General features: G+C 45.2%; 1 protein-coding gene across 5 annotated transcripts in view; it reads left to right on the plus strand.

Annotated features, from left to right (window-relative positions):
• Nucleotides 1-18,712, plus strand: part of smyd3 (SET and MYND domain containing 3) — a 732,860-nt gene that overhangs the window by 422,078 nt on the left and 292,070 nt on the right. The window contains exon 1 of one of the 5 annotated variants that reach the window (XM_078557400.1): nt 14,228-14,274. The exons of the other annotated variants lie outside the window; for them this stretch is intronic. The gene's annotated coding sequence lies outside the window, so the exon portion shown is untranslated. Of the gene's footprint in view, nt 1-14,227; nt 14,275-18,712 lie in introns of those variants that run through there. 5 annotated transcript variants of the gene reach the window in all.

The raw sequence follows: 18,712 nt of genomic DNA on the forward strand, positions 1-18,712 counted from the left end.
GGCAAAGATCGATCAGCTTTAAAAGAAGTGGTAACAGAGACATGGAAGAGCGGCCGGGTCAGTCACTGGAAGAGGCACCAGAGAAAAGGTCAGCGAGTTGATCACCCAGGACGAGCTCCAGCACACGGGGACGCAGGCAATCGGTAAACAATTGGTTACTGTAACCTTGTTATAGTCGGAAGAAGTGCTCAGTAAAAAGGATTGCCACATATGGTGCAAAGCACAGTCATTGTGCCTGTCATTATTAATCTGTCATTATTAAAAGCAGGGGGGGCCTGGCTCTGATAATCTGGGGATCAGACAGGTCCAAGACCCACCCCAGAATTTTGAACACACAAGATCTAGGCGGACGCTGCGGTGCAGTATCGAGGGAGTGCCGCACTGTTGGAGATGCATTATTTTGTCTGTCCCTCAAAGATCTCATGGCATTGTTTTGTCATGGAGCAGGGGAATTCTTCCCAAATGTCCTGTCCAATATTTATCCCTAAATTAGCTAATGTCAGTAAAAATAATCAGCTGGTCACTATCACCTGGCTGTTTGTGGGAGCTTGCTGTGAACAAATTGGCTGCCACGTTTGCTACATTACAACAGTGACTGCACGTCAAAAGTACCTCACTGTCTATAAAGTGCTTTGAGATGTCTTGGAGCTCATGAAAGGTGCTAAATAACTGCAAGTCTTTCCCTTTTTTTCTCCTTCTACTCCAATTGCTGCTCAAATATCGAGATGTCAGTGTATGAATAAAATAGATTCTATAAATTTGCTGCTGCACTTAGCTTCCTGCTCTCCACCACTGGGGTACAACCCTCATTGTGGCTGAATGACTGAAGGTCTTTCGCTGCTTAAATTAACACTTTTAAAAGTGATTCCTCATTAACCAGGCTTTCGGTGCCAAGAGTATTAAACTACTGCCTGAACTCACCTGTCGGGAGTGGAGGGGGGTGGGGGGAGTGGGGGAAAGGTCGTCATCAGAATTTAAAGCTATTCTCCATCTTAATAAAAAGTCTCAGTGACAAGTTAGCAAATAATACAAAGTGGAAAGGGTTTTGGAATTCAGTCCCTATCTCAGCCTCGCCTTTCCACCCTCCCCTCCCCTTTACAGCTGTGAGACGCCTAAATGAACGTTATCATCCATGTTGCTCTTGTGCATGAGATTCCCATTCAGAACGCTCACAACTGGTTGCCCATTGTAAACTGATTCCTGTTCCAACCTTTGGCAAATGGCCCATGAGAAGTTGCGACAAATTTGCGGCAAAATTGTCTTCATTAAAAGGCAGGTTGATTAAAAAAATATATACGTACAATTGTACGTGTTCAACAACCAAGAGCACAGCAGGAAAAGTGAGATAGAATTTTCTCCCAGTCTACTGTTGCAGATTTCTTCCCCCTGTGTATTAGTGGGTCATCCATATGTATAACATCACATTGGTAGTCGTGCTGCATCCTCTCTCTTTCAGAGCAATAGCCAGCACCTGCACTTAATTCTCATTTAAATGTCACTCAACTGCGTGTGCCTTATGCAAGCCAAGTGTGGGATGACCTGGGATGTGCATTATACAATGATGGGACATGTGGTGTACAAATTGAAGAGTGCCTAGGGGTAAGGCATGCTACTGGACTGGTAATCCAGAGACCCAGACTAATGATCCAGAGACATGAGTTCAAATCCCACCTCGGTTACTGGGGAATTGAAATTCAGTTAATGAATAAACCTGGAATAAAAAAAAGTGAGTGTCGGTTATGGTATCCATGAAACTATCAGCTTGACATGAAAACCTATCTGGTTCACTAGAGTCCTTTAGAGAAGGATATCTGCCATCCTTTCTCAACGTATGCACAACTTCAGACCTACATCAATGTGGTTAACTCCTAACTACCCTCTGAAATAGCCTAGCAAGCACTGGGTTATATCAAATCTATGATGAGCTTCAGCACACAGACTGCAAGCAGTGGTTTTTGTCGAGGTTCATCCTGAGCAGCTCCGTGACGCAGGATTCTGTGCTCTATGGGCTGTTCCCAGGAAGGCACAATGAGACAAGCATCAACTGCAGATGGAGGACCATCAGCTCAGCAAAAGATGCTCTTTGGTCTGACTGCAACTTGCTGGTCTTCCAGTGCAAAACGACTTGAGTGCTGCATCCTGGCACTTTCCAAGGTCCAGGACTGTGTGCTGAGGGACGCACTGAAGCTTGGGGCAGCCGCTGCAAAAACTCAACCGGGAAAGGCCCTAGCCTGAGGCCCTCCCGCCAAAGTATCACGAGGAGTTCGAAACTATAAAACTCCTCGAGCTGTAAAAACAAAAAACTCTCCTCTACATTGGAGAGACCAAACGTAAACTGGGCGACCGCTTTGCAGAACACCTGCGGTCTGTCGGCAAGAAAGACCCAAACCTCCCTGTCGCTTTGCCATTTTAACACTCCACCCTGCTCTCTTGCCCACATGTCTGTCCTTGGCTTGCTGCATTGTTCCAGTGAAGCCCAACGCAAACTGGAGGAACAGCACCTCATCTTCCGACTAGGCACTTTACAGCCTTCCGGGCTGAATATTGAATTCAACAACTTTAGATCTTGAACTTCCTCCTCCATCCCCCACCCCCTTTCTGTTTCTTCCCCCTCCCTTTTGTTTTTTCCAACAATTTATATAGATTTTTATTCTCCCACCTATTTCCATTATTTTTAAATCTATAACTGTAATGCCCTGTTAGTCTTTCCACCCCACCCCCACTAGAGCTGTACCTTGAGTGTCCTGCCATCCATTCTTAATTAGCACATTCTCTTAGATAATATCACCACCTTCAACACCTCTTTGTTCCTTTTGTCTGTGACATCTTTTGATTATCTGCTCCTATCACTGCTTACTTGTCCCTACAACCACTACCCCCCCACCCAACTTCTCTCCCCCCACCCTTAAACCAGCTTATATTTCACCCCTCTCCTAACTTTACTCAGTTCTGCTGAAGGGTCATGAGGACTCGAAACGTCGACTCTTTTCTTCTCCGCCGATGCTGCCAGACCTGCTGAGTTTTTCCAGGTAATTCTGTTTTTGCCTCGAGTTGTCTGTTTGATATGGAATGAATATTGTATATATCACCTGTAACTGTAGCACACTGAGGCACACTCAAAGTGCCACATAGCGTATGGAAAAAAAACCGACCTGGTTTGCACTTTACCTAACCGTGTAATGTACTTTTACAAATTTTCTGAACAAAGTATGTTCTTGGGAAGAGAAGACTGCAGCGGTTCAAGAAGGCAGCTCAACACCACCTTCTCAAAGGGCAATTAGGGATGGGCAATAAACGCTGGGCCCGGCCAGTGACGCCCACGTCCCGTGAATGAATTTTTAAAAATCCCAGCATCAAGACTCGTTTTTTAAAAGGAAAGCCCTCCGGTGCTTTAACCAATGTCAGATTATTCCAACGATGCTTCTGGGAAGTAACCGGGTCAGATTATCACCTTTCTGTTCCATCGCCTTCCAATTCTGTTGGTTTGTTAAAAGCGCAGGCACTTAGCTCTTGACACCCGCTTCAATGGCTCCCTGCGACTCCTGAAAGATCATGAAAGAGAAATAATGAGAATGCCACTTACTTCATTTATAAATGCTATGCATAAATGCAGTGTGCATTTGTCAGCTGTGACTTGTTGGGGGTTGGGTGCTGGATGGGGGGAGGGTGGAGGTGGAGTGGAGTTGGAGTGGTGGGGGGGTTGGTGTCAGGTCGAGTTATCGCTTTATGTGGATGGTTTTGCGGGAAGAGCCTGTGGAGAGTGTCGGGATGAAGCGTGGTGTGTTATAACACCGCCTCATAAGGCACCCGGTGCGGGCAGAGGCTTCGAAGCTCATTAGCTATTCCAAACAGCAGATTAAGTCGGCGCAATCAAAACAGGCCAATTACAACATGACATTTCACCCTCGCTGAAGTGGATTGATTATGTCTCCACGCAGAGCGAGACTTATCATTTGGAGAGGGCACAAAAAAAAACACTCACCCGATATCCAATTTAGTGCTGAAATATCCTCCTCGAGTATATGTTGGAAAGGTGCATGGTGTGCTAATCACAGTTTTCATTGATGAGAGGGAATTAATGATAGCCACTGTAATGAATTTTAAATAGTAGAAACTCTTACCGTTTTCAGGGGTCTAATTAATCACTGAAACAGATATTTAGTGTCATTACACGTGCCACCGAATTATTTCCATGTTCATGTGTTTTCTTGCCCTGCATAATTTGGTCCTGAGATGCAGCTGTAGCTAATGAACTAGCAATCGTCACAATATTTAATTCAACTAATAGTAGCGAAGGTATTTTCAGCTTTTATCAGAGCCTTTCCGGTGACACCCGGTTAATGGTTAATTTTTTTTTTTTTCAGTGTGTGTACATTTATATGCAGAGCGGATCCAGCTTACTTGACACAGGAGAGGAACGCGTCTGCAAGTTAATTCAGACCTTCAACTTATTAAGTACGGTCACGCTGAGATGAATCGAGGATGTCTAACAACATCCATTGAATCCCAGTCCCTCAGCATGCGCCCGGAAACGATCCTGCTAAAATTAGTTTTTGTTCTTCCTCCTAGTGAAGAAGGTTCCATCACGAGCAGCAAAAACTGGACCAATTTCACAAATGGTGTAAAATGTGTACAGAAAACTTAGGGCTGAAAGTCTTGTGTTTTTTTTTTAAATCAGACTTGCATTTCTGTAGCACCTTTCACAACCACAGGATGTCCCAAATCACTGCATAGCCGACGAAGCACTTTTGAAGTGTAGTCACTGTGGTCAGGTAGGAAATGTGGCAGCCAATTGGTTGCACAGCAAGCTCCCACAAGCAGCAATGTCAGAACGGTCAGACCATCTGTTTGAGAGACGAAAACTAGCAGTTTTAAAATAAGGGACCTCCCATTTAAGACGGGGATAAGAAGAATTTTTTTTCTCCGAGGCTTGTGAATCTTTGGAACTCTCTTCCCTGGAGAGCGGTGGAGGCAGGGTCAATGAATGTTTTTAAGGCAGAGGTGGATTGACTCCCTTGTTAGTCAAGAATCTAAGGTTATCGGGAGTAGGCAGGAATGTGGAGTTGAGGGCACAGAGATAAGCCATGACCTTATTGAATGGCAAAGCAGGCTCAAGGGGCCTCCTCCTCCTAATTCATATTTTCGAATGGTTGTGTGTTTAGTGATGTTGCTTATGGGATAAATATTGATCCGGGCACTGGGGAGAACCCCCTTGCTCTTCTTCGAATAGTGCCATGGGATCTTTTATGCCCACCTGAGAGGGCAGTTGGGGCTTGAGTTGAATGTCTCAGATTGAAAGACAGCATCTCCGACAGTCACTCCATCGCTGTGACATTGTGGTGTGAATCTATATTTTGTGCTCAAGTCTTTGTAGCGAGACTTGAACCCACAGCTGTCTGACTCAGAGGTGAGAGGGCCATCAACTTAAACCCGGCTAACACAAAAGGAAGCTTTCAGTAAGGTTGATATTTTAAACTATCCTGAGGATTCTCCAAATGTCCGTAGTCAGGTGTCAGATGCACTGATGAGGGGATTCAGCTGCTTTAGAGGAAACTCTTTTGAGTTATCAACAGTCACAGATTGCAACTCTTTCGAGTACAATCACAGTTCTTGGTTTCCAGGAGTGGGACATGAACCCACAACCCTCTGATTCAAAGGCGAGGGTGAAGATGCACACCGTCGCGGCGCACAACATATTGGAGAACAGAAGCTAGTGTTATTGCGTTTGAACTGTTCCCATTATCCTGTTTTGCACATCCGGGGTCCCAGTGGGCTTGAACACTGCAGGGCTCTCCGCATAGGGAAAGACGTGGTTGAGGAAGCAAATGAAAGTGGAGCTTTCCAAAAAGCGCTATTGTTTCTTCAAAGCCATTTGAAGCGCATTCAGTGACAGTCAAAAAAACATGACCGACCACTCACTCTTTCTGCAACACCACAAAATGCAGGGGGGGAAAAGCATGAATTTGCAAGAAGAGTATGGAGCGGATGGCAAAAAAAAATGAATATTTAGATTCCTGGAAATGACACCAAGCTGATAACTAGCATATGGCAGGGAAGCAGGTTTGAACTCATGGGACCTCTTTCTTTTGGACAGGGCTTAGAGAGACATTCCTGGAGCGGTAACTTTCAGTTTAAAGAAGGGGTTGTCTACTTCAATAAAATTTGAGCTAGCAATCCTGGTATGAGGCTGGTTTGGCTTCTAAAGTGAATTAGTTTTATTTCATTCACAGGCCATTGAAGAGATTCCCACAGCTCTTTGAGCCTTGCTCAGAGCACGGTCAACATCAGATATTTCGACACTGTCTGAGGTTTCAGACCCAATCGGGACCTAAGCAACTTAAATTTCCTCTTGTGAAAGGAAACAATTATGTGTTTGAGTCTGTGCGCCCAAGGAATAGAATCATAGAATGAAACAGCACAGAAAGAGGCCAGTTGGCCCATTGTGCTACTGCTAGCTCCTGGAAGGAACTATCCAATTAGTCCCACTCCCCAGCCTTTCTCCATGGTCCTGCAAAATCTTTCTCTTTTAAGTATTATGTTAACACTCTTTTAAGTATTATGTTAACATTGAATAGTTCAAGTACTACCCTTCAGGTAGTTGTCAAGAAGCCAGTTAACAATTATAGACCTTGGCTGTACATATTTCCACATACGTTAACAGACTGCAGCAGTGAAGTGCTGTGGCTCAGATTGAAGGAAAACAAACCATCACCTCATGGCACTCCTATTCAAGATTCGGTTATCAAGTCTGACCTTTCTCGGATATTGATTCACCCAGGCTCCCGACCTGCGGGGACTGCAGTCCTCCACGCTCTTGACCGCCTTTGGGGGGCTGTGATTCCTAAACAACCCTGGGGAAGTTCCCGCTGTCCTGCACAGGGCTGCCTTTGGAAGTCCCTGGCAACCATCCCGCTGTCATTGAATCAATGGGCACCTGTTAAAAATGAGAACTGCGAAGCTCGAAATCCCGCCCGAACCTCACCTGCAGCTACTGGATTTAGCAGCAAGGCCCTATTTCTGGTCGTTTGGAGCTAAAATCCCATCCCTCGCGCGGTTTCCATGGCGATCTTTGTCCCACAAGGTCAGGCTTGACCAACGCTCGATGCCCTTTGAGCTGACAGCCCCAGCGAGAAAGGACGAGGCGGCCCTGGTCCAGGTTGCAGTTGCAGCTTGATGTAGTCACCCAGTCGACAGACGCGTTTGTTAATGTGGATGGGGGGGTGCTCATTTGCTGCTCACTCGGACCCCAGGGCATTTGGAGTGTAAATGCTAAATAGGCTGGGATTGCACAGCTGCCATTACACCTCCTCTGGGACCACCGGCGTTTGTGTGGCTAGAAACCAGTGCAGTGTGACTGCCCGGCCCACCGCCTCACTCCTGAAGCCCACGGCCTGATTTTCAGCCGCACCCCTGTGTGCGTTGACACTCCAGCGATGGGGGCTGAGCAAGCCCAACACAGGCACGATGGGCCCAATGGCTCCTCCTATTCCATGTTATTCTCCGACTCTGAAATTGTAGAACTATATCCTAACCGTTTAAAAATGGGGGGATGGGTGGGGGGGTGGGGGGGGGGGGGGGTGACCCAACTGCAATAACGCGCTTGTTTCCTGTTTCCCAGTGACTGAAGAGGGTTCCGGGGGTGGGGGGAGTGGGGTTGGGGGGTGGGGGGGGGAGAGTGAGAGAGATAGTGTGCAGTAATGCACTGTTAAGGGCAACGTGACAGGTTTATGCAATAGTTCTTTTGGGAAAAATGAAGAACGTGGCTTGCATTACTGCTTTAATGTCAAAATGATAAACTGTTGCGTTGCATTAATAAGAAAAAGCCACTGAAGCCCTCGCCTTTGGAACATCACAGTGAAAAATGTTGTTGAGTGAAGGAGTTCAGCTCAGCATTCTTGGACTGACACTGATTTAGTGGAGTTTAACCCGGGGTCAATAATATCCACCAACTACAAGGGACTGTGAGACTCAGCTGCTTTTTTGGAGGCCTGATTCAGGATTTAGGATTTTGTTGTCAGTGTGCGGAATTCAGGAAGGTGTTTCACCATTGTCTGTGTCGGGTGCTTGGTTTAATAATCAATTGGATTAATATTGAACAGGGCACACCTTGGCAACGACCTCATGATGATTGGGGGGGACGGGATCTGTTTTCTGATAATAAAGCATTGCATTTATATAGCACCTTTTGTGACTCCAGGACATCCCATTCAAGCACCTTCTGCAATATAGTCATTCTAGAGTATTCTCTAGAGTTTAGAAGAATGAGAGAGGATCTCATTGAAACATACACAACTCTTACAGGGCTTGACAAGGTAGATGCAGGAAATACGTTTCCCTGACTGGGGAGTCCAAAACCAGGGAACGTGGTCTCAGAACAAGAGGCAGGCTGGGATGAGGAAGAATTTCTTCACTCAGAGGATGGTGAATCTTTGGAATTCTCTACTCCAGAGGGCTGTGGAGGCTCAGTCATTGAGTATATTGAAAGCAGAGATTGATAGCTCTCTAGATACTAAAGACATCAAGTGATATGGGGACAGTGCGGGAAGATGGCATTGAGGTAGAAGATCAACCATGATCTAACCGAATGACAGAGCAGCCTCGAGGGGCCAAATGGCCTGCTCCTCCTACTTCCTATGTTCCTGAGCCCCATTGTACAGAGAGTAGGCATAAATGGGTCATTTTCGGGTTGGCAAGATGTAATGAGTGGAGTACAGCTGGTGGTGGGGAAGGGCGTGCACCAGGTGGATTGGACATGTACGTGTACATTCTACATGGCCAACATGGAGCTCAGACACCCTAGATGGGGGAGTGATAAATGAATGCACGCCTCCATAATTCCCAGTCCATCTGTCATCACATGGAGCGGGCAGACAAAGACGTTCACTTTTGACCTGTCAGCCCAGTTGGAGTGTTATCAATTCCCAATGACGGTGGCTCACTCAACAGTCCAGGCATGGAACCGAGAAGCTTCTCTGTCCTGAATTATTTGGTATTTCTTTGCTAAGATGTCGCTTAGGTGGGGATAAGAAATAGTAAAGGTAAGAAGTCACTTGTGGCAGTAATTTATAGGCCCGTTGACAGTATACTCCGTCCTACAGTGTGGTTACAGGGGGAAATAATAGGGGCTTGTGAGAAAGGTACAGTGATAAGCATGGGTGATTTTAATCTACATTTAGATTATGTAAATCAGATTGGCAATGGCAGCTTGGAAGATGAGTTCATAGTGTTTTCAGGACAGTTTCTTAGAGTACCACATACTAGAGTCAACCAGAGAGTAGGCTATTCTAGACCTGGTAATGTGCAATGAGACAGGATTAATTAATGACCTCATGGTAAAGGAGCCACTAGGTAGCAGTCACCATAACATGATTGAATTTCACATTCAGTTCGTGGGAGAGAAGAGTGAGTCTAAGACTAGTGTTTTGAAATTAAATAAGGGTAATTACGAGGGTATGAAGACAGGGCTGGCTAAAGAGAACTGGCAAATTAAGTTAAGAGGTAAGTCAGAGATGCAGTGGCAGATATTTAAGGAGATATTTCATAACACTCAGCAAATATACACTCTGGTAAGAAAGAAGGACTCTAGGAGAAGGATGGACCATCCATGGCTAACTATGGAAGTTAAAGATAGTATCAGATTGAAAGAAAAAAGCATACAATCCGACAAAGATTAGTGGCAGGTGAGAAGATTGAACAGAATAGAGAAAAAAGCAAAGAATGACTAAAAAAACAAGGAGGGAGAAATTAGAGTACAAGAGAAAGCTAGCTAGAAATATAAAAAACAGATACTAAGACTTTCTCCAGGTATTTAAAAAGGAAAAGAGTAAATAGAGTGAACGTTGGTCCTCTACAGTGTGAGTCTGGCGAATTAATAATGGGAAATAAGGAAACGCCGGATGAATTAAACAGATATTTTGTGTCTGTCTTTACTATAAGGATACAAATAACATTCCAGAAATAATTGTGAACTTAAAACAATTGCAATCACCAGGGAAAGAGTACTGAGAAAATTATTAGAACTAAAAGCTGACAAGTTCTCAGGTCCTGATGGGCTTCATCCTAGGATCTTAAAAGAAGTAGTTGCTGAGATAGCTGATGCATTGGTTTTAATTTTCCAAAATTCCCCAATTCTGGATAGGACTCATCAGGTTGGAAAATAGCAAATGTAACTCCTCCTATTAAAGATAGGAAGGATCAGAAAGCAGGAAACTATTGGCCAGTTGGCTTAACATCTGCCATAGGTGAAATGTTGGAATATATTATGAAGGAGGTTATAGTGAGGCACTTAGAAAATCTCAATGCAATCAGGCAGAGTCAACATGCTTTGTGAAAAGGAAATTGTGTTTAACTAATTTATTAGAGTTCTTTGAGGAAGTAACAAGCAATGTGGATAAAGGGGAACTTGTGGATGTGCTGTACGCAGATTTCCAGAAGGCATTTGACAAGGTGCCACATCAAAGCTAACTACATAAAATAAGAGCTCATGGTGTACGGGGTAAGATATTAGCATGGATAGAGGATTGGTTAGCTAAGAAGAAGCAGAGAGTAGGCATAAATGGGTCATTTTCGGGTTGGCAAGATGTAACGAGTGGATTGCCACAGGGATCAGTGCTGGGGCCTCAGCTATTTATAGTCTATATTAATGACTTGGATGATGGGACCGATTGTATGGTTGCTGATGACACAAAGGTAGATAGGAGAGTGAGTTGTGAAGAGGACATTAGAAGTCTGTAAAGGGATATGGATAGGTTAAGTGAGTGGGCACAGATTTGTCAGATGGAGTATAATGTGGGAAAAGGTGAACTTGTTCACCTTGGCAGGAAGAATAAAAATGCAGCATACTATTTAAATGGGGAGAGATTGCAGAACTCAATGATGCAGAGGGATCTGGGTGTCCTGGTACATGAATCACAAAAAGTTAGTGTGCAGGTACAGCAAGTGATTAGGAAGGCAAATGGAATGTTGTTCTTTATTGCAAGGGAAATGGAATATAAAAGCAGGGAGGTTTTGCTCCAGTTGTCTTGGGTATTGGTGCGACTGCAACTAGAGTACTGTGTACAGTTTTGGTCTCCATATTTAAGAAAGGACATATTTGCATTAGAAGCAATGCAGAGAAGGTTCCCTCAACTGATTCCTGGAATGAAGGGTTTATCTTACGAGGAAAGGTTGGATAAGCTAAGGGTCAGTATCCATTGGAGTTTAGAAGAATGAGAGGTGATCTTATTGAAACATATAAGATCCTGAGGGGACTTGACAGGGTGGATGCTGAAAGGATCTTTCCCCTTGTGGGAGAGACTAGAACCGGGGAACAGAGTCTAAAAATAAGGGGTCTCCCATTTAACACAGAGATGAGGAGAAATGTTTTCTCTGAGGTTCGTGAGCCTGTTCAATTCTCTTCCCCAGAGAGTGGTGGAGGTTGGGTCATTGAATATTTTTAAGGCTGACTTAGATAGATTCTTGATTTACAAGGGAGTCAAATGGTATGGGGGAGGGGGGGGTGGGGGGGGAAGAAGGAAGGTGGAGTTGACAGCACAATCAGATCAGCCATGATCTTATTGACTGGTGAAGCAGGCTCAAGGGGTCCAATGGCCAATTCCTGCTCCTGATTCGCTCGTCCATCTGTTTTTAAGCCACATCTCGGCGTGAGCGACGTAAAAGGTCACGTGATCTGAAAACATTTGAACTGGGCCTATAATTGTTATTCCCCCCCAAACCCACTTTATTCCCTTCAGTTCAAATCACATTAGAGTTGCTTCAGGAGCATTCTTAATGTTATTGACTGCACCTGTCCGATGAGAAGCCAAAAGAAAGGGAGGAACTTCGGGGATATGCAGCTCGCTGTTTATTCATGTCAACTATATTCTTTTAAACTGAGGCTAGCTCAAAGGGGGAAACACAGAACCTAATGTCTTTACTATCGCCTGGTCCTTCCATGTCCCGCCCAATCCAGTATATGTACTGGAAGTTGAAAAAGCAATTGGATTTTAGGGATTTCTGAAACCTAGCATTGGGCTCAGGGGTGCCTCGGTCTTAAGGTGAAAAACCCGCTTGGGCTGTGCTGATTATAATTGCACCTTTCACACTAAAAATGGTCAGCAACGCTCTGAAGTCCCGTTGTAAATAATGGAAATTGATGACTGTTCTGGGTGGGACGGGGTTAACTGAAGGTCTTGAGAATCCCAGTCCTTTATTACCCCATCAATTCCTTTTAACCCCTCATGTCAGTTGCTCCAGGACCACGATGTCCCTGGGCAATGATGAAAGAATCGGTTGTAATGATAGGCAAGGCCGTAGGCTGAGGCCATTTTGCAAGACTGCTGAATCCCCATTTTACAACAAGTGCCTGGGATATGGCAGAAATTCCCAACTCCACTCCAATGCTTTTTTTGTGTGTGTTTGGTGTTCAGAAGGGAGAAGACAGACTTTACATTTCAAATCAAGGTTAGTAAATTATTGCGAAGCATATTATTAACCTTAAATCAATCCAACTAATTTTAGTTTCAAAGATTTTGATGGTTAGGTTAACAGTTGCGTGTTCCACCTTCACCACCCCCCACTCCTTTTCTTCGTATTCATTGTTTGCCAAGGTTACAAATCGACGGCCAGTGACAAGGTGGGCGAGATTTACCTGCACCCTGCACCTGAAGAGCATTTTAGAACTATTGGACACCCTGTTCCCCCTTTTACATGCATTCTGTAGCCTGGAGCTGTGGCTAGTGATGATTTACCTTTTACTTCATCTCAAGAAGATCGCCTCTCAGGTGTCTTCATTCCAGGCTGCCATCTCTCCAGGCTTTCCTGGTGACTCTGGCCTTGTGTGCTTCTCTCTGTTCTCATCGAATGATTTCTTTGCTTGTTGGAGTCCAAAACAGGAGGCAGTATTCCAGGTATGCTCTGTACAGAGCGCAGTACAGTATGATCAGGGCTTCCCTCTGGCATGGACCCTTTGGCTATGTAGTTCACCTATCCATTGGGCTTTCTTGGCTGCTGCTCCCCATTGTTTGAACATGTGAGGTCCTGTATCTACTAAGACTCCAAAGCCTCTTTCAGCTTCATCCTCAAATAATTCGGCGCCATTTCTGGAATACACGAGTGGCCCATTTTCCTTCCTATAGACAGGCTGGGATTTTCCAGCCCCATCATGTTGGGACCCGCCGCAGGAGATTCGACGGCCCAGCCCAAGGCCCATTGACTTTGGGCAGGACTGGACAATCCCAGCGACGGGCAGGGCTGGACAATCCCAGCCCGCTGTGCTGTTAACACTTGTCTGCATTAAATATCATTGACCATTGTTTGGCCAACTCACATATTCAGTTAACTCGTTTGTTCATCTCTTCATCCCCCCCGCCTGCCCCACCCAACTTGCTGCAATACGAAATGTTGTGGCATCTGCAAATTTGCCCAACTTGCCTGGGTTTCTGAGCTGTAAGTCAGAAACGGTGCTGGGGGACCCCACTCAGCCCTTCACCCCACCCCCAAAATATCTGGAATTTTTCCTCTAGCCAGCAAGGGTTGTTTTCTATCCTCCAACCAATTTCTTATCAATGCTAAGTTTTGACCAGAATTGCCAAAGCTGTGAGCCTAAAATGGTAGCTTTGCTCTCTTTTCAGCAATCATGCAAATTCTGTCCTACCAAGTGATTCTTTATTAGATGTCTTTTGGAGCTTTAAGTACATATGGTGTAGGGTTTGCCACAGTTTGTTTGGATTGACACTACCCCAAATGAAGCAAGGTGTAATTGCCCTCCCCCACCCCCTGTCTAAAGCCATGGTGACTACAAGTGCCAAATACGTTCTTTTACCTGGAGTGGCCGCTGACGCAGGTTAGTCTGTCTACCTTGTCAGAGTGAAATTTTGACAGGTGATAACTCTGGTTGAGCTCCTTTTACATTGTATTGTAGTAGGTTGGGCTGCAAGCAGTCGTTGCACAGGAGCCTCCACTTGGCGATGACGCTGTTAAATCCAGCTCGCTAACCCTGTGTTCAGAATCATGCTTATCCTTATGAGCGATTGGACCATCTATCAGTATAAAAGCAGTTTCTCTACAGCCTGTCTCAAGGCTGTTCCTAATCCTTTCCAAGGATATTTTTATCCTATTTAGACAGCTGAATTGTTCTGTGGTATGGTCAGATTAATTTTAATGCTGATTAATTAGGCGGTAGTGAGTTTGAAAAAGAAGTTGTGGTGTACATCTCCTTACCAAACCCTTAGGACACCCCAGAGCAGTTCACGAAAGCGGTGAAGTTTTTGTAGAGAATCTGCTGTTGTCGTGTTGGTAAATGTGGGTGAATTTTTTTAATCAAGACACCACAGCCAACAACGGTCAGTTGATCAGTTAATCCGTTTTGATTTTTTTTGTAAGGCCGGCTGAGGGAGGAATGTTGGCCAGGAGAACGTCAGTCATGAAATTTTCTTTTCATTCACCTGAACGGGAAAATGAGGACTTGTTTTATGGTCATGGCAGCAAGCTGGTACCACTGATGATGCAGGACCCATAGAAAGAGTAGAAAGAAAGACTTGCATTTATATAGCGCTTTTCACAACCACCGGCTGTCTCACAACACTTTACAGCCACTGAAATACTTTTTGAAGTGTAGTCGCTATTGTAATGTGGGAAACACAGCAGCCAATTTTCGCACAGCAAGCTCCCACAAACAAGCAATGTGATAATGACCAGATAATCTGGGCTTTGTGATGTTGATTGAGGGATAAATATTGGCCAGGGCACTGGAGATAACTCCCCTACTACGCTTCTTCAAAATAGTGTCACTGGGGTCTTTTACATCCACCAGAGCAGGCAGAAGGGGCCTCAGTTTAGTGTCTAATCGAAATGACAGCACCTCTGACAGTGCAGCACTCCCTCAGTACTACACTGGAGTGTGGGCTTTGATTTTTGTACTCAAGCCCTGAAGTGGGACTTGAATCCAGAACCTTGTGACTTAGAGCCGAGAGTTGACCCATGGCTGCCTATGGTATTGGACTCAAATATCAGCTAGAGAGGAGCTGGAACTCCGGCAACCTTTGACTCAGAGGCGGGTGTGTTGCTAAGTGAGTTGGGCCGTAGGCAAAAGATTGCAGAGGAGATGGTATTGCATGTACTCTGATGAAAGCAAATCAAAGATCCAAGTTATCATAGAATGGTTACAGTACAGAAGGAGGCCATTCGTCTGTTGTGTCCGTGTTGGCTCTATGGAAGAGTAACTTGCCTAATTCCACTTCCTGCCTTTCCCCTGTAGCCCTGCAAACTTTTTCTCTTCGGGTGCTTATCTAATTCCCTTTTGAAAGCCACAGCTGAATCTGCTTCCATCATGCTCTTAGGCAGTGCATTCCAGACCCTAACCACCTGCTGCGTAAAACAGGCTTCTCCTCATGTCGCCCCTGGTACTTCTGTTATTCATCTTAAATATGTGTCCTCTGGTTCTTGCCCCTCCGCCAATGGGGGCAGTTTCTCCATATCTACCCTGTGCAGACCTCTCATGATTTTGAACACCTCTACCAAATCTCCTCTGCACCTTCTCTTCTCCAAGGAAAACAGCCCCAGCTTCCCCAATCTGTGCTCGAAATCAAAAGTCTCTCATCCCCAGAGTTGGAGTATAAGAGTTTCTGGCATTGCAAGGGTTAATGTGGGGCTGGGAAACAGTGCCGCCCACAGTGTAAAGAGACACATGACCTGAGACCAGGGTCAGTTGTGGACTGGGCAGAGACCTGTGTAGAAGCAAGCATGGAGTTAGTTCATAACTTGGGCTATACCCTGTATATATGTACATAGTTATGTGTTACCAATAAACACTTAGGCCGGAATCTTCCAGCAACCCCGTGGGGGAGGGCCAGCAAGCCTTTAAAATCCCCATTCCCATCGGCGGGACTGGAAGATCCTGCCGGTATGAGGGGCTGGAAAATTCCGGCCTTAGTGTTCAACCACACAAGACTCAGAACCTCTTCGTGAGACCTACTGAACAGATGTGCAACGTACTAACAGGAACCATTTTGTAAATTGTGGTCAAACATAATCGACCCTTGATTATTGTTCAACTCATTGCTTGCAAGGATATTCTATACGTCAATTTTGTATCCCGAGTCAATAGTGAACATTTGTATGTAACCTGCACCCTCTGGGTATTGGTCTTGCATGTAGGGAACATCAGTATCCTGAGTGTGAGAATAGAGATAGTTTGTAATGTTAATACCAAACTGCTGAGGGGTTGATGTAGATCTTAGAGGAGGAGATAAGAAATGCCATCCATTGTAATGAGGCAACATTGCTAACAAGATGTTTCCAAGTAAGAACTCTGGTGGTTAATTGAGAAGGCAAATAACTGAAATATAGATCATGGAGGTTCCACTGTAAGGTAATCTTGTTTGTGTTTTAAAAAGAAAATTACATCTATTATATCCAACTATATATACACCTATGCTTCAAATGGCTGTACAGGAATATGGCTAAGAGGGGGAGCGGGTGCCATCTCTAAGATGAAGACATTCTAGATACAAATATCATCAAGTGGGAGAGTTGGACAGTGCATAACCAGGACATTCACTCCTTCTACGGAAGTTAATGACTTATTTTACTTGCATTGGGTCACTGAGGGAGCCTTTGAAACCCCTGGATGTCTCAAAGTGCTTTGCAGTGAAGTACTTTTGAAGTGTAATCACTGTTATAATGTAGGAAACATGGCAGCCAATTTGTGCACAGCAAGCTCCCATAAATAGCAATGTGATAATGACCAGATAATCTGTTTTTGAGGTGTTGACTGAGGGATAAATATTGGCCAGAGCACCGGGGATAAATCCCCTGCTCAGCTTCAAAATAGTGCCATGGGACCTTTTACATTCACCCAGGTAGGCAGATGAGGCTTCGGTTTAGCATCTCATCCAAAGGGCAGTGCTTCCGACAGTGCAGCTGTCCCTTGGTACTGCACTGGGGTGTTAGCCTGGATGTTTGTGCTCAAACCCTGGAGTGGAACTTGAACCTGGCTCCTTGTGACTCAAGAGGTAAGATTGCTACCAATTGAGCCAAGCCTGATGCACATGAGCTTCCCCACCGATTCTGGTTGCATGACCTGGACTGTGGAAATTTGGAGTGAAAGAATTCTACAGTGATAGAATTCTTAAATTTTACCAACTGCTGTTGTGGAGCATTTGTTAGTTTTTTGCTTCACAATATTTAACTGCATTCAGCTGTGGTAAAAGAGTCTGGCACATATAGGGTTAATGTGAGACTGAGCACAGTACTGCTCACACAGTGATATAAAAGGCACATGACCCTGACAGTGTGGTGTTGAGCAGAGACATGTATAGACCTAACCATGCAGACAGCTTGTACCCTTTACTGTACATGAGCAAATAGTTCTAGTAGTTAATAAAGAGTTATAGTTAACCTGCCAAAGACTACGAAGACCTCTTTAAGACATACCCATCCGTAACCAACACCTTCCCAACATGGTGGCAGCAATGGGACAAAAACCCAGAACTTTGCTAAAATGCAGAGACAAATCGAAATGCTGGAAGACTGAGAAAAATTCAACAAAGCAGTGCTTAAAATTGGTATAGTTTCTTTGGAGGGGTAGTAATACCTTGAGCTCACTCCCCCACCAGGGAGCTGAGGCTTGAGTTGGAAGTAAGGCCTATTTTCAAGGGTAGCCTATAGGCATGTCAGTACGGTAACTTTGATTTCTTGTCCCTCGAGATATTATCACTGTAAATATTGTAGAACATACTCTAACCTGCAGATTTTACTTTGCAACACCGCTGAAGTGTGGCTCTTACCAATATTTCGAGGTTGGTTGTGAGGTGGCATTGTGAAATTTATTGATATCTTCACAGGGTCTCACGTGCCCCGAGTTGCTGAAGTAGATATCTAATCCTGTTTTCTAACTCATTTCTAACCTTCGTCCCTACTAATGTCAACTGTGCTGTGTCTGCGCAGAAAATTGTGTTGAAAGGTGCGCTGGCCCCCAGACCAACACCAGACGTGGTGTCAGATACAAAGGCAGAATCACCATGGATGCTGGAAACACTGGGCAGGCCGGGCAGCATTGGTGGAGCGAGAGAGAGATGAAACAGAGGCCGGGATTGTCCGGCCCGGTGGTGGTGGGGACTGACCGTGGGAGATTCGGCGGCCCAGACAAAGCCCACCCACTTTCGGTGGGACCAGACGATCCCAGGGTGGGGAGGGGGGGCAGGGCCAGAAAATCCCGGCCAGAGTTAATGTTTTCCGGTTGGCTTGTCTGGCGGAAGGTCGTCCATCCGACGTGAAACGCTAACTCTCCTTTCTCGCTTTGCAGGCGCTGCCTGACCTGTTGAGTGTTTCCAGCATCTTCTGTTGGTGTTGTCAGATTTGACGTTCCAATTCGTGGCATCTACAGATATCGAATCTCTTGCCGACCGATTGTGAACAGTTCAATCCTGAGCTTCCAGAGCTCAGGCTTGCCTGCTGTAAGGGCCAAGGAGCCACCTCAGTGTCAGTCGTTGCTCTCCTGCTGAGGGGTGCCTGCTGAGAGATTGATGACGCTCTCGATTCAATCGCCTGTCCAGCTTTCCCGGAGAAAATCTTTTCTCACACGAGGGGATTCAAGCAAAGCTTTTTTGTGATCTATTTAAATATCCCCAGCTGTAGTACGATAATTAATTCATAAATCGCAGGACTTTGTGCGGAGACTAAATGCCAGCAATGACCACCTGGGTCAGAAAGCTGGTTTCTGAGCTGCAGATGG

Source organism: Cetorhinus maximus, chromosome 14 (genome assembly GCF_964194155.1).
Source record: "Cetorhinus maximus chromosome 14, sCetMax3.hap1.1, whole genome shotgun sequence".
Lineage (NCBI taxonomy): Eukaryota > Metazoa > Chordata > Chondrichthyes > Lamniformes > Cetorhinidae > Cetorhinus > Cetorhinus maximus.